Raw genomic sequence first — 8,024 nt, 5'->3', positions numbered from 1 at the left:
CAATTGCTCACCCAAGATGCCCAAACGAACCCCCAGGAACAGCAATTCTGATCCAAATATGGTTGCACCAAATCCCCATCTGATGTCAATAACAGGTATGACAAATAAAATGCCTCGGAACTGTAAGTCAGAAAGACTGTTCCTTCATGATCGTCGACCAAGTAAAACCCATCAATAAAAATGGATTGCATCTCAGGTACTCCAATGAAAATATTACCATTCCATGGACCACCCCGCCAATACAGAGAACTGCCATTCCAAATGAATAGTTAAGGACTGTTTCATGGATCAAGACTCGCCGAGAAGCTTCCAATTGAAGGATCAGAAGGGCTTTTCCAAGATGTTAGTGCCTGCTTCTGATTTGTTCTTGAGTTAGTGCTGAGCTTCATTTCCACTAGGAATGAATCGGTCATGTGCTGGAAACTTTCCCAGAGAGTTTCTGCATCAGTTGCACTAGAGTTAGAGCTCTGTTTGAGCAAGACAATGTTCCCAGAATCTAACAACTGAGCTTTTGCATCGGTTACAAAGTTGGAAACATTTGATGACCAAACCAATTCCCTCTTTCCATTCAGGACCAGAAGATTACCACTGTCGGAGATCATCACAACACCAGAAGAATCTAAAATCGGATTCTCCCTGTTCGCTACCCCGAGAACATAAGATGTAGGAAAGTTATCATGCCAAATCCCCACAAAGCGATTCGCAGAACCATTAGGGCTAAAGAATCCCATTTTGTAGAGACCTCCACTTGATGCTATACTTCCAGGGTCTTGGATATACTCGGTTGCTGTGATGACATCTCCTCCAATGCAAAATTTTTTAACATATTTGACATTACCAAGAGAGAGAACAATCTTGCTCTTCCCAGAAATACCATGATGACAACTTGAATCTTTCCTCCTCAGCAACAACCTATAACACGGCACGCTGCTGCAGCACTACAGGCTTTGGTAGAGAAAGTGCGAAGAACACCACGAGCTGCAAGTGAATTTGAGGACTCAAGATGAAAATCAGAATTCTGCAGAGGAAGGCCTAGGCAGTTTCCCACTACAAGGGATACCCACATGGCCTTATTATCATTGCATAGTCCCCGGCTATTGGACTTAAGGATCTCCACGGAGAATGCGGTATTGAAGAATCTGGTTTTTCTAGCTAAGGGCCCAACAGCTTCTTGCAGAGTTGACTATTCAGCGTACAAGAGTTGCACATCGGATCTCTGTGATCTTCACTTAAATTAGTTGTTCATCATATCAACCATTTTCCTTTGCATTTGGTCATTAGATTTTTAGGATATGTTCAGTTGACTCTTAATTTTTGCTTAGCGCATTAAATTTCACATTTTTGACCAGTCTCTTTCGAGACAAGGTTCACTTTTGGGCCCTCTTTTGAAAACTTTATGAGACCAATCCCTTAAAACGGTTAATTACAATCTCAATCAATGTAGCCCAAGTCAAAAAAACTCTTACATGGTCAAGTCGTCTCCACTGAGATCACATCGTTAGAGTTCCCAACTCTTTCAACCGCCCAAGGCGACAATCGATTCGTCGTGTAAGAAGAGAGACCACAAGCAAACCCTGTTGTCAGATGAAGGACTTTGAGAGCTTGTCCCCGGTGTGCTACCTGGGCACCATTGTAACACGTCCGGAATCACTATTTTGACATGATTAGTGAGTTTTCATGAGGAAAAATCTATTGCTATATAAAGCTAAGGAATAATTTTAGTAGGTGATTAACAACATTTTGCATGAAAAAACGTATGGATTTCATCTGGCTTTTGTATTATGCGGGGTAGCTTCTCATAATTGTATAAATTTTTACCATCTGGCAACTTTTTCGTGTGATTGATAACTTCCAACCTATCAAAATTACTTCTCCTCCAATTTCACATCACGAAAATCAGTCATTTTCATATTCACTCTGCCATTGTCAACGTACACTCCCCTTACCCTCCATTTTTTGTGGCCCTAAAATGTGTTGGAAGGGAAAATCCACAAGAGTGTTCCATTCAATGAAAAAGAAAATCCTTTCAACTCTCTTAACCTGTGCAACTGAGGCCTTTACCCAGCGGATCGTGTTATGTCGCATGCTGCAACTTGCAAGTGCTTTTATTTTGGTGGTCTCACTGCCAGATTTCAGTAACTTGTATTGGCACAAACTGAATGTTGCTCAAATGAACTGAATCTAGCTCAGCATATCTCATTCTAAGAGAGCACTGCTCCAACATACACTTCATGCTTAACTTGCTTGATCAGCACCAAAGAGTCACCTACTTACAGAAGTTGACCCGTTCAAAACAATTGCCAGCACCACTAGACATAAGAACCCATGAACAGTGAACATAGTACTTCTGGAAAACAAGAGGAAACGATTACAGTATTGTGATAGAGGTTCAGCATTGAGTTCAAGTTTTCACGAATGTCCATTTCAAGAACAATCTTCACTGGCCTACTATGGTGGTAAGAGTGACATGGTTGATAGAACCTCCATCCAGGCTTGGTTCCAAGAAATCAGTATCTCAGCTTGTTTGCCTCTCAGTGAAAGCAGGTTGGTTTGGACTAGGAAGATCCACAATTTCGCTGTGGAGCATCGAAATAACAGTTGAAACTGCAGGCCTATCTTTTGCGAGTTCTTGTGTGCAAAGAAGACCCACTTTTACACACCGTGTAACCTCTGTTTCAAAGCATAGGACAAATATTTTTGGGTCCACCAGTGCTAGAACATTGTCTTCTTTCCACAACTTCGATGCCTGCAAAAAGCTGGAGTCAATTTGCCACAGTTATGCGAATTAAGTCAGAGTTCTATCTGAGTGACCGCTTATGAATCCTAGAAGGCTCAAGGATCGATCTTCCTCATTGACGTCAGTGTTCTGTCTTCCACTTATGATCTCTAACAATAGCACCCCGAAGCTGAAGACATCTGATTTTTCCGAAAATCGCCCATCCATTGCATATTCGGGAGCCATGTAACCACTGCGTTTCATCAAACATGTTCAGATTGCTTGCGCTGAGTAGAAAATGCAGTCGTTACGAACTTCAAAATGTGAAGAGATACCAACTAGGATCCCACAACTCTTCCTATCTGCTTGATCTTCGTTGCCTCCAATTTGGATTGAGCTCTTCATCCAACAGGATATTACTTGCTTTCAAATCTCTGTGAATTATCCTAAGCCTAGAATCCCAGTGAAGATACAGTAGGCCATGACAAATTCCATCGATAATGTTGAACCGTCTCTTCCACTTCAGTTGTTCCCCTTTGAGAGGATCTGGGTAGACAATATAAGCAGAGTGCCGAATACTTCCATCATTTTTAGACTAGAGTAGAGTCAAATGCACAGAGAGAAGTTAAAACTATGATGAAGATAGAAATTATGTGCAGCAAGAACAGTCAAATGCATGGCTAATATGAAGAATGAGACTCATCGTTTTCTTTGCTTGGCAAAAAAGAAAGTGGGACTAGATTTCGACAATCTTAAAAAGAAGTGAATCTTACCAAAAATAAAAGCGTCTAGACTTTTGTTTGGCATGAAATCGTAGATTATCATATTCTCATCTCCTTCAACACAACATCCAGGGACTCTAACAAGATTTCAATGTTGGACTACAGAAATGACCTCCATTTCATTCATAAACTCCTTGTACCCCTGTCCTGAGACTTTTGATAATCTTTTGACTGCTATTTCTTTCCCATTTAACAGTCTCCCCTGCAGAAACATAAAAAAACATTACTGTCCTTCACGCAGCAATTATTACCCTATATACTGACCCCGAAACCACCTTGTGCTAGCTTCTTGCTGTCACTAAAGTTGATTGTTGCTGCCGCCAGTTCTTCCAATTTATACAGCACTAGCTCCTGGACATTAACTTTCCCCAAATTCTCTCCAAGCATGTTTCTACCAGAAACCACTAATGATGCTCCTCCGTCAGAAAACCAAATTTCTGTGCTTTTTCTTACTTCAGATTCCATAAACAAAGTGAGTAATTGAGTGCGTGCACGGAACGATTTGCAAGATACCAATCCGAATGACTGCATAAAGTAATTACGTTGTCTTTGTTCGACCTTCTCCAGCAAAAGCACATTGAAATATGAAAACGGTTGCACCCACAATCACTGCTGTTGCTATGATGGCTATCAGATCTCTCTCTTGACTAAAGGCATTAACTGATGGCTCTGGTGGCTCCATATAAGCAGCCACTGGGCAAAAAGCATTTTAGAACCCCCGTTCAACAGCCAAGATTTAATGGCCGAAAAAGAAATATAGTTAAAAATTAGCCTTCGCAGATAAAGCCAAAACGCACTTGAAATCCATGTCCTTTTTTCATTTCTTTTTAAAGATTTTATGGATTCTTGAGTTCATAAAAAGTATACTTGATAATTCTTAACCATCAGCATCTAGGAATCAGTTGCGATGTGATACCTAATTGATCAGAACTAGGATTGATGCATGATCTTACCATGTTCTGTGTGGGCCAGTCAGATGTAAAGGTCAGTTCCAGAGAAGGAGAACTTCTGTGTGTCAATCACGTCTCCGCCCCAGTACAAGCAACTAATGCCAGCATCATATGCATACACTAAACTTGAACAATTACCTAAGCACAGCTTCCAGCAGTGGTCATCCAAAGGGGAATACCAGCTTTCATAATTTGGCACTTTTGCATTCTCTATTTTCACAAGTCCATCCTTTTTTCCCCGCTTTAGTGCTACCATCATTTATCTTTTCACATTGCAGCAATGACCTCCGGATGCATCCCCCGGACCAATTCCCTCTGCTCCACCCTTTAATGTTTTTAGGCTCAGAGCCTCTCAAGCAGTTGCAAATAGGCGATACATTGGCATTGCAGAATACGAATGGCCCGCACTTTCTATAAACATCACAATCACTCTCCCAGGATGATCAATAGATCACCCAATAATTATCCTTTTCAGGCCAGGATGGCTGCACTAGATTTCCATTTGGCTTCACTATGTACTATGAGATATATGACAACTCACCAAAATTGTAAGTAAGATAGATAGTTCCATCCTTATCATCTACTAAATTGAACTCATTAAGATACACAGAGTGCATGAGGGGCACTTCAATGAAAATGTTACCATTCCATGGACCACTCCACCAATACCGGATGCTGCCATTCCAAAGGACAATTCGGGAATGTTCAGTGGTTCAGAGTATCCATGAAGCTTCCAACCGGTGGATCGGAAGGGCTTTCCAGAGATGATAAGAACCTCCTCTCATTTGTTCTTACGCTAGTGCTGAGCTTCATTTTTGCCAGGAATGAGTCGGACATGTGGTCAAAACTTTGCCTGAGTATGTTCGAATCATTTGCACTGGAGCTGGAACCCTGTTTGAGCAGGACATGGTTTCCAGAATCTAACAATTGAGCTGTTCTATCCATTGCGGACGTCCAAACATTGGATGACCAAACTACTTCCTTCTTTCCATTCATCATCACAAGATTACCGTCATCAGATATCATCACAATACCAGAAGAGTCTAAAGTCGGTGTCTCCCTGTTCACCTCACATAAGACATCATATGCACGAATCTTGTTCTGCCAAATTCCAACATATCGATGTGCAGAACCATTAGTGCTAAAGAATCCCAATTTGTATCGCCCTCCACTCGATGTCATTGTCGCGACCTAAAAATTAGATTTTTAGGTTAATGGATTATTAGGTTAATTAGATGAATTAACTAACCTAATACGGACTCTCCCAAGCCCTACCAATTCGCAACTTAGGTTTGATTTTCAATTTAGGAGCCGCCACTAATCTTTTTTGGTAGGTAGATTAGATACCTAAATAAAGTACGGGAGAATACTTTATTTTCTGCTAACCGGAGGTTTAGGGTTCGGAGATTTGATTATGTTAATTTTTAATTAATACCCTTTCGGTACCAAATTTCATGAAAATGTCTTTTCCGATTGATGATTTGTGATTTTGATTTCCCTTTTTTTATTTTCGGATTTTCCCTTCTTTTTTATTTTCGGATTTTCAAATTGAAACAAATGAATTTGAACAAGATTAAACAAAAATGCCCATAATATACCTTTAAATCCGATTTTCCGATAAATCTTCTCATTCCCGAAGATCCGGGCCGGAGCGAGATTTTATCCGCTACATCCTCGAAGATTCGAGCCAGTATGCGGATAATATATAGAAATACAACATCCCTTCTCGCCAAAGGGCAGAATACGAATTTCTATATTTAAATCACCATCCCATTCCACGAGATCATGGCTAAGGCGTGTGATTTAATTTTCCGACGGGACTAGGCACCGGGGAGCATACATTATAGGCATGTTTGTTTAAAGATGTGCAAATATTTATTGAATTTTTTTTAAAAATCCTTAAGGGATTCTGAAATTTTCAAGGAGATAAGCTCCTATCCACAAAGGATTTCATATCTCTTAAAAATAGGAAAGATTATCTCTTGAGATTTGAGAGGAATTTTTTAGATAATTTCCCAGATTTTAAAGATATGTCTGAAATTTTCAATCGGGATGCGATCTTATCCAAAATATTCAGATTTTCGAAAAAAATTCTAATCCAACCATTCGAAGATTATCCATAAGATATACCAAATAGTTATCCCCTAAAGAATCCAAAAATATGCTCAAGATATGCATGATCATCCACAAGCCAAAAGATATGCGGAAAAGTTCAAATTTGATATACAAAGATTAATCATTATCCATGAACGATCCACCAAATCTCAATTGAATATCACTAACTTATTTGCCAAAATTCGCTTTTATCTAATCAATTTTAGAATACGCAAGGTAATCCAAATTCAATCAAGACAAACAAGACGAAGTAAAATTCAACCAAATCATGTTCATATTTTCGGATCTAGTGATATCATGAGTAAAAATCCGAATTTTTCATGCATGCTTTCAATTCGACAACTTCTTGTAACCCGGGCCAATATCAGTCATTGAAATTTAGCAAAGAATAAGGTACAAAGGCAAGGAATCAATCACATAGATAACAAATTCTAAGATACGACATAGAATTCTTTGTTACCTAATTCAAAGCTTGAACCGAAAAATATTGGTGAGCAAATCTCTCAAGATTAATCGGCTAAGGAGTATCGCGTACGCCTAGGAGCTCCAAGCAGATTTTTCGGACTGAACAGCCAGGGACTTTCCCTTGTTATTCTTGGCCTATCCAGGGAGCTAAGAGCCCAGCAAAAAAAGTTGATCTCCCTCACCCCTTGTTATTCCACGTGAGTTCTCAAGTGAGAGTAGAAAATTTTCCGACCCTTCAACCCTAGGCATAAAGATGTATTTATAGAGAAAAGTAGGGCTTTGAGTTGTAGGGTTTAGTTAAACCGTTAGATCAAAAGCTCCAATTAGATGTTGATCGTTAGATCGAAAATTCTGATCTTGAGGAGTCCTACTAGACTTAGACTCTTACAATTTTCGGCCAAATGAATGAGGGGAGTGAAACGGGCTACTTTTCAATGTTTTATGGGCTCGTTTTGTGATTTCGGACTCACTTGGACCTTAACTAATAAAATGGGTAACTAATTAAGGCCTTTTTGCAATTTTAAGAGCTCGAACGGGCTGTTTTGAGTCCAAAAAAATTCTACACCCTCTCTAGTGACTTTCGAGTTGATTTTAACTCGGTCATCTGTCGGAACCATGCTCAATTAACTCATCTCCGGCCCTAGCTGACATGACGTACACTTGACCGATGAAAATTAAATATGCAATGCATGAAAATTTATTTTTTGTGAGAATTATGAATAACTCTCATTTTATACTTATATGAATGATTTTTCTAAAAATCAAAATTTAGGTGTCAACAGTCATACTGATCTTGGATGTACCCAGATGTTGTGATGGCATCTCCTCCAATGCAAAGTTTCCCAGCATAAACAATCTTGCTCTTCCCGGAAGCATCACGACTGCGTGAATCTTTCTTCTCGACAACGACCAAGAAACAGGCTTTGCTACTGGCTTCTGATAGAGAGAGGACCAAAGACGTCAGAAGCCACAACCTGAAGGTTGGAACAAAGGGGT

At 39.8% G+C, this 8,024-nt stretch overlaps 1 pseudogene; it reads right to left on the bottom strand.

Annotated features, from left to right (window-relative positions):
- Positions 1 to 281: 281 nt before the first annotated feature.
- LOC115739699 lies at positions 282 to 5,630 on the bottom strand (annotated as a pseudogene).
- Between the last annotated feature and the right edge of the window lie 2,394 nt (positions 5,631 to 8,024).

The sequence above is a fragment of the Rhodamnia argentea genome, chromosome 9, assembly GCF_020921035.1.
Source record: "Rhodamnia argentea isolate NSW1041297 chromosome 9, ASM2092103v1, whole genome shotgun sequence".
Taxonomy (NCBI): Eukaryota; Viridiplantae; Streptophyta; class Magnoliopsida; order Myrtales; family Myrtaceae; genus Rhodamnia; species Rhodamnia argentea.
The sequence above is the reverse complement of the archived record's forward strand: the minus strand, read 5'-3'. Positions and strand labels throughout refer to the sequence as shown.